A 9370-nucleotide genomic window follows, 5' to 3' on the forward strand; every position below is an offset into this window, starting at 1 on the left:
AAGAAATGTATAGTAATAACAAATAGTAGTCACTCATAAATGTGTGATGGCAAACCAAGAAGTTGTAGGACAGAGAGGAATATGGTACAATGAGAATGCAAAAGAGAGGGACCAAACTTAGTCAGGGAGGAAGTGACTTTTCAGTGAGGTCTTAAGGATGACTAGGATTAAACTATAACTTTCATAGGGGTTTGAGAAAAGGGAAATACGGTGAGCAAAAGGCCTCTTGGAATGAACTTGGTCAGTTTGGTTAAAGAATAGGGATTAAGGGACAAGAGTAATAAAAGATGAGTCTATTCTAAAAGCCCTATAAAACCTATAAAATGGGTTTCCAGGAAGATTTGGGGTGGGGAGCACAAATGATCAGATTTACATTTACTAAAAGTCTCTCTAGTTATTATAGTGCTGGCAGAAGATTGGAGAGGAGCAAGAATAAGTATGGAAAGACAGGATACAATTTCAGTAATCTAGGCATGAGATGATAGTAATAATAGTAGCTAACATTTATAGGGAATTTATGTCCTATATACTGTGCTAAACTACGTTCATAGTCTTATTTAATTCTTACAGCAACACTATGAAGAACATCATAGTATTATTCCTATTTTTACAGATGAAAAGCTTGGTTAAGGAAAAGAGTTTAAGAAACTTGTCTGTGGTCACTCAACCAAAACCAAGATTTAAATCCAGGGAGATTTCTCCACTAATCAAGCTATAGGAGTTTGGATTATGGGGGATGCAGGGAAATGAGGAAGGGGAAAAATTTGAGCATGTAAGCTGTCTTTGTCTGTTACAGATTTGGGTTTTTTAAGGCAGTTGTTAGTATCATTATTTTGCTGCCACTTAACTTGTTTTTTTAAAATCTTTTTTTTCCATATTTATTTATTTGGTTGTGTGGGGTCTTAGTCGCAGCAGGTGGGCTCCTTAGTTGTGGCTCACAGGCTCCTCAGTTGCAGCATGTGGGCTCCTTAGTTGCGGCACATGGGCTCCTTAGTTGCACTGCCACTTAATTTGGAAGATAGAACAGCAGCCCAGACTGAAGATTTCTTTTATTCACCTTAAATCCATTTTTTCCTCCTACTGTGCCCTTTAAAACTAATGGCTTGTTACTAAAACCATTATGCACTAAATGTATGTTACATACTAAAGTATGCTATAGGAATGTTTTGTCTGTATTTCACTATACTTTCCCAAAAATAAAGATTAAAAATATACACACCAACACTTTAACAAAACACACAGGCCTTAAGAATTAAATTGCACCCTCTTTATGGAGTCAAATATTGTAATGTACCCCATAACTAAATTACATACCTTCATTTTCTTCCTTTTTTTTTTTTTTTTTTGTCTTTTTTGGCCACACCATGCAGCTTGTGGGATCTTAATTCCCTGACCAGGGATTGAACCCGTGCCCTTGGCAGTGAAAGCGCAGTGTCCTAACCACTGGACCACCAGGGAATTCCCTACATTTTCTTCACTCTTAATGAAAAATCTCTAACTTTTTAGCCTCTATTATATTCCTTAATGATTACTCCAGTTTTTCGCTTTCAAAAAGCCACAAGTATAATTGAGATATGTTTTTGTAATTGTGTAAGATTCCTGAAACTCAAAGTCATAAATATGGAAGGGATCTTAAAGGATTATATAGTAAACCCCTATATTGAGGAATAGAGTACTTGTTCTGCCTTTGACATTTAAAAAAACAAACTTTTTTTTCCTTTAGTAACATACTCATGGTTACAAGTCCTTACAGCCACAGTATTAGACATGTAATAAATGCTCAAATACTTAAGAACAGTATATTCTTCCTAATGGCTAAACTAAATCATTCTTCTAACAATTCAGATTTTTTGCTTCATGTCCTATTCTTCAGAGGTTGTGGAAACCCATAAAATGTAAGGTTATTTTTGGTTTTATTTTCTAAATGATTTCCTCTTGCATGTCGTTATAGAGCCCAATTTCTAGGTAGGTAATTATTTTTATTACTTTTCTCTGGGATCTTTCCAAGTAATTTAATCTTCCTTATATGTGGGCCAAAACTATTAAATTCAGTATTCCACTTAAAAAAACAACAGGGACTTCACTGGTGGTCCAGTGAGTAAGACTCCGTGCTTCCAAAGCAGGGGGCCTGGGTTCAATCCTCTGTTGGGGAGCTAGATCCCACATGCATGCCGCAACTAAGAGTTCACATGCCGCAACTAAGAAGTCTGCGTGCTGCAACTAAGAAGTCTGCCAGCTGCAAATAAAAGATCCTGCATGCCTCAACTAAAACATGTCACAAGGAAAATCCCGCATGCCACAGCTGAGACCCAGCGCAGCCAAAATTAAAAAAACAAAACAAAACAGAAAAAACAAAAGATGATTATAAAGTTAAGGACAGACTTTTACAGTTCAAGTAATTATTTTTTCTTGAAACTGGGCTACCACATCTGACTTCGAAGATGGCCTTGAGTAACAACTCTTCTGATAAGTCAAAAATGTTTTTTGTTTTTTAAGAGTTTTGAACTGAAAGTCCACCACTATTTCAACCAATTTCTAAAGACATAAAGTTCCAGAATATAAATTTTAAAATCCACATTTATGAGGTCAATTAATTAGATTTTTATAATATTTTTCTAATTATAAAGGTAACACATGTTTAATAAAGAAGTCATAGGGAAACTCAAAGGGAAATAGTACTTATAATGCCATCACTCTAAAATAGCATTTACCTTTTGCTTTTTGATATTACAAAAAGTTTTATTATATATTTTGTTTTGTAATTTTTAAAACTTACCAGTAACATGAACATCTTTCTGTATATGTAATTATCTTGCAAATGCATGATTCCTAATGGCTTCATAATATTGCATTATTTGGATTTTCCATAATTTACTGAATCTATCACCTTTTTTTTTTTTTTAAGAAGATGTTGGGGGTAGGAGTTTATTAATTAATTTATTTATTTTTGCTGTGTTGGGTCTTCGTTTCCGTGCGAGGACTTTCTCTAGTTGTGGCAAGCAGGGGCCACTGTTCATCGCGGTGCGCGGGCCTCGCACTATCGCGGCCCTCTCACTATCGCGGCCTCTCTTGTCGCAGAGCACAGGCTCCAGACGCGCAGGCTCAGTAGTTGTGGCTCACGGGCCTAGTTGCTCCGCGGCATGTGGGATCCTCCCAGACCAGGGCTCAAACCCGTGTCCCCTGCATTAGCAGGCAGATTCTCAACCACTGCGCCACCAGGGAAGCCCATCTATTTTTTAATGTGTTTAGTTTATTTCCTTCCTTTATAAATATAACAAGCAATGTTGCATTGAATGTCTTTGTGCATATAATTTTTTTTATAATTGATTATGTCCTTAGGCTAAGTTCCTAGAAGTGAAATTTCAGGGTATGTGTGTTTTTAAAACTTTTGGCATACATTGCAAAATTGATTTTCAGAAAGGTTATATCGGTTTATTCTTCTATTAGCTTTGTATTTGAGTGCCTGACTCCCACCATCCTTAGAAATTCTGAGAAAGATCCTTCTTAATCTTTGTCAGTCTCATTAGCAAGGTTTAATTTTCAGATCATCAGTTGCTAGTGAGGGTGAACTTTTAAAAGTTTATTCATCATTTACATATCATTATTTCTGAATTGCCTGTTGATACCTATAATACACATATTCTGTATCCTAGAAATCTGGCTTCCATTCTGCCTTGTTTTGGTAATAGCGTACAAATGTTTTTTTGGTGGGGTGTGGGTATGGCCTCTCTGTGCAGTTTTGGAAGGACAGAACATTGAAGGACCTTGACTGCCCCAGCCTAACTGTGGGCACATGACCAAATGTGCCAGTCTGGTTCTCCTAAGACTTGAATTTTGCGGGGTGTGGTGCAAAGTCAGAAAGTAAGACCGGTTGCTGGGTCTGTTAGCTGCTCATACTTCACTGCCTCCCTATCTAGAGAACTGCCTTGCCTATGGGCAGCCGAAGGGTGGACTGGAGAAAGGGACAAAACAAAGGCCTTTGCCTCTCCTTGGGACTACTCTGACGAGCACAATGTGGGGTTGGCTAAGGCTTCAGCTGCATCCGCAACGTTAGTTGGCTTCTCCCTCTGCCCAGTCTCGCCTCCTCATTTCCTTATAGGAGTATCTTCGGAAAGCAGTCACCAGCGAAACTTCATCTTCCACCTCAAACTGTTTCCATGGAACTGTCCTTTTATTTCAGTGATAGCACTCAGAAAAGGCTGTATAGTCGTCCCTCTGGAACTACTTCTCTTGTCCTTTTTGCATCCAGTCCTCTTTGCTTTTAGCTTTCCTATATTCTCCCAGTAATTCACTCTTAAGTTAACCAGAGTTGGTTCCCATGGCTTGCTTTTTGATATTACAAAAAGATTTATTATATATTTTGTTTTGTAATTTTTAAAACTTACCAGTAACATGAACATCTTTCTGTATATATAATTATCAGTGTTCCTTGCCATTTTTCCAATGTCTTTTACTTACCAATTTTAGGAGTTTTTAGGTATCACAGACATAAACCTTAAACTAAATTGGTTCTCTTCAGTTTATCAGTTGCATTGTAGTTTTGTTCATCCAGTGTTGACATGCAGTTATTTTCAAAACGGATTGCGATCAAGTATCTCAATCTTTCCCTCTGTGATTTTTACCTTTTATATAATGCTTAGAGAGAACCTTGCCATTACAAGACCATGTGCATAAAATTAGTATGTATATATGTTTCAGTTTAACGTTTTATGTTTAATCTCCTAATTCTTATAACATTTACTTTTGCTTTGGTATAAGGCAATGATTTAATAATTTTCTTCAAATAATTTGAGTATTTTGGCTTTTATATTAAAGTCTGCTTTAACAGTATCCTCAAATTTCAGTGCAGAAATAAGATAAACATTTATCTTTTACTCAGACAATAGTGCAGAAGTGCGCCTCAAGCTGGCCAGGTAGCTCTGCCATTCTCATCAGGAGCTTTCATCTCTGGGTCAGAGGCAGTTGATTCCTATCTTGCTTTTTTCTAGTCAGTGGGAAGGGTGAACTAGAGAATAGAAAACAAGCAACTTCCTTAACAACACACATGTGCGTTCACACACACACACACACACAGACATACTAACACACACACATACTCGCATTCTTGCATCATACTGGCCAAAATTTAGGCACTTGGCTATGCATAGCAGGTTAGGAAATGTCATCTTTTACTGGGCAGTCATGTAGCCAGCCAAAACCCATGGAATTGGAATTCCCTTTGATGATGAGTCCTGCCAGTGGGTAGAAATCTGCATTTTGAAGGGTTATAAAACATCCTATTAAAATGGCAATTATGTTGAACATGGAACTGAAAATGTACCTAGAAATATTAAGTGAAAATTATACATAGCTAACATTTTGTGGGGGCTTCCCCATACAAAATTGTGTGTGTGTGTGTGTGTGTGTACCATAGCAATTTAAAGCTTCTCTTCCTCTTCCTTCACCATCACCACCAATATATATTTGGATGTGGAGCTTAACTTGAGAAGAGATTTTCTTTTAATTAGATGATTTTAAGCCTCTTGGCATACCTCACATACTTCTTTTGTTCAGTTCTCAGATTCCTTTTTTGCAGGGTGGGTAAATATAAGCAATGATGATAGGAAGAATACATTAGTATGATTATTTAAGAGGATTTGCAATTTATGTCGTAAATTCATCAAGAAATACTATATTCTTGAAAAGGAATGGCCTATATCTGATTTAGGAAGAACTATTAAAGATCTAATAATGAAGAATAATCTGAAGTTCTATCTTCTCATCTATTCTAAATATACTCAGTAATGGGACTGATTTTTATTGTGATGGTTTGGGCACAGTTTTATATTCAGTTTCTCTGTACTTTATTTTGGGTTTATAAATGCCCAAACCTTAGAATTCATCCTGCAAGCCCAAAAGATGACTCCTTGGAAACTAACATAAAATATTCTTTGGTATCATAGACAGAACATTGGTTTTGTGTAAACTATGGTTTTGATGCAGAATGGTATTAGGTGCTTTGTTTTATTTTTATAGTTTTTAATCATGATATATAACATAGATACAGGGAAGTGTTTAAACATATATGTACATTTTGATGAAAATTACAAAGCAAATATCTGTATAAATCATGATTTGGTCACCAAACATAATATTACCAGGTCTCCAAAAGCCCCCAAGTGTGCCTTTTCCTCCTTACAGCCCTTTTGTCCCACTCCCAGATAGTTTGTGATAGTCATTTCCTTGGTTTTCCTATCTGTATATACACCCCTAGACATAATATAAATGGAGTCATACTGCATGTTTCTTTTGTGTCTTGCTTCTTTTCAGCATACGTTTGTACAGTTGATCCACACTGATGTGTTGTAGTGCATTTATTTTCACAACATTATAGCTTTGCCTTGTATGGCTATATCACAATTTATGTAGCCATTCTACTGTTAATGAATATTTTGGTGGTTTCCATGTTAGCTTTTGTTTTTGCTATTGGGAACATTTTTGTCGTGAACATTTTAGTACACGTGATGGTGAATATATGTGTGTTTCTGTAGGGTCTATATTTAGGAGGATATTGCTTGTTCGTAGGGTATGTTCTTCACCTTCTATAGATGGTGACAAACCATCTATAGAAGGTGACAAACCGTAGATGGCAAACTTTTCCAAGTGGTTGTACCAAGAATGGTATTATTTTTAAGATTCTTTACCATATCTTCAAATATTTGCTAAAAGTTTCTAGAGAGAGGAAAACAAACTGGTTATACTATGGTATTGTATTTTATTATAAAATAAATTTTGTTTTTATTTTTAAATTTTATTTTATAGAAACAACAGTACATTTTATTCACCACACATTTTCATCTCTTTTGCCTGTCTGCTAAGAAAGATGGATGATTGTAGAATGAACAAACCATAAGCACCCAGAAGGAAATAATAATTAAAATAATCAGGAAAATGATATTATGTTAAAGCTATTTTGGATGATGTTCTTTTTTTAAATTAATTTTTATTGGAGTATAGTTGCTTTACAATGTTATGTTAGTTTCTATAAAATAAATTTTAAAACACCATCTAGAAAGGATGGAAACCCATTCTTTCCCAGTCATGATTTTAAAAGGTATCTCAATATGGATGATATATATTAATATATATTATATAAAATATTTATTATATTATAAATTATCCAGTATTAATATATAAAATATAGTATAATACATAATTTATCAATGATATATTCATATAATATAATCATATACTCATATAATGTATAAATATATATCAAATATACTAGGTAATACAGCATAAATATATAATATAGGTATATATGGTAAAATAAAATTTTAAATCAAGCAAAAGTTATAAGATACAAAGTAAAGTCTCTACTAGTTCCTCTCCCTAAAGTTCTGCCTTAACTGACTGCCTAATTAACAGTTTCTTTTGTATGTTTCCTGGAAAAATGTTTATATATATTTCTCCATGTACATAAACAGATGAGAATATATATGGTATTGTTACTGAGTCCAAGCTCACTCTGCTCACTGCAAGACAGGCCAAAAAATCGGGAGATGGGGTGTTGAGGCAAGGAATACGACTTTATTCAGAAAGCCGGGAGTCCAAGAAGATGGCAGACTAATGTCCTAGAGTACCATCTTATTGGGGTCTCTATGCTAGTTTTATTTTTATAGAACAGAGAGGGGGAGGAGGTGTGAAAGTAAAGTAAAAAGGCCATAAGTCTTACAAAACATCTGCTGGTTTGGCCAGCCTCAGGTAGAGGGTGTGTTAATTTCTTCTTTCTTGCAGCCATTCACAGGTGGGCAGGGTCAGAATGTTTCCCTGTGAGCTCAGCAAAGGCACTTGTAGTTTAACATTTAGGCAGAGAGGCAGGGTTCCCCCAGGGAGGCCATTATGTATGCCAATAGCTATAGACAACATACAAAAAGCAACTGAGAGCAGAGGTTAAAGTAAAAGAAACAGATCCAACATGGAGTCCGATTTTGTTCTTTCCTGTTACAGTATTTTTTGTTTATATTCACTTTATGTAACAGCATGTATGATTCCATTCTTTTAACAGCATGTATAATTCTTAATTTGCAATACTAAATAATGTTGAATTGTTTGGGTATATAATAATTTATTCAACCAAGTACACTAACTGATGGATAGTTAGGTCATGTCCAGGTTTTTGTTATTAACAATGATGGATCAGTAAATACATTGGAACTTATGCCTGGTAATTGTTGAGAGTTTTTTCACTGGATGAAATCCTAGCTGTAGACTTACAGTTCACAGTGTACAAGCACTTTAAATTCCGATAGATATTGCAAAATTGCCCTCCAAAAAGTTGTATCAATTTACATTTCCATCACCTGCTTTTGCCAACATTGTGCATTAGCAGAATACTTTATGCTTGCTTTTCTGATCATTGAAAAATATTGGTGTGCATTTACTTAATTATGAGTGAAGTTAAGGATGATTCTATTTGTTGTTCTTTTTCTTTCAACTGCCTGTTAATATCCTTTGCCTGTTTTTGTATTGGGTAGTTGCATTTTTTTCTCTTAGTGTCGCTGAATGCAAGTTTATGTGCCTGATGCACAGTGAGGCCAAACAAATGGAAACGTTGGAGTTTGGAGCAGAGAAAGGTTTATTACAGGGCCAAGCAAGGAGAATGTGTGGCTTGTGCTCAAAACCCCAAACTCCCAGATGGTTTTCTGGGAGAAGCTTTTATAGGCAAAATTAAGGGTGAGGGCTACAGGGTGTGACTTTCTTCTGATTGGTTGGTGGTGAGGTAACAGGACAATGTTCTCGGACTTCAGTGCTCAGCCTGGAGTTACCATCCTCCACCTGGGTGGGGACCTTACTTCCTACCAAAGAACTCAAAGATATATTGTTATGTGTATTCCTTGAAGAGGAACTGGAACTCTGTTTTACTGCTGCACTATTGTTTGTTGATTGCTCCTCCTTTGTTTCTGCATTCCCTCGCTTTTCTGATTAGCAACTATTTGAATCTGCCCTTTGGTACCTTTGGAAGGTCTAGGAGGCTGAAGCCTTTTTCCTACAAACAAGAAACAGGGGACAAGGAAAGGCTTTTGTGTCCAGGAGGGCCCCGCAAGTTCATGCTCAATTTCATTAGTGATTTGTAAAACTCATTATAAATTAAAGAAATAAAGTTTTTGCCTATTATGTGTTACAAATATTTTCCTATTTTGTAGTTAATTTTTGTAATATTTTTGGACTAAGTTTTAATCTTTTTTATGGTTTTGGGGTTGTACATAACTTGAAAATTGCTTAGAAGCCTATTTCACATGTTGCCATTTGTTTTGTAAACTTATAAAGACAGCTAAATTTCGGTTCCAGACCACCCCAATAAAGTGAATAGCACAATAAAGCAAGTCAC

This window comes from Hyperoodon ampullatus (assembly GCF_949752795.1).
Source record: "Hyperoodon ampullatus genome assembly, chromosome: 4".
NCBI lineage: Eukaryota > Metazoa > Chordata > Mammalia > Artiodactyla > Ziphiidae > Hyperoodon > Hyperoodon ampullatus.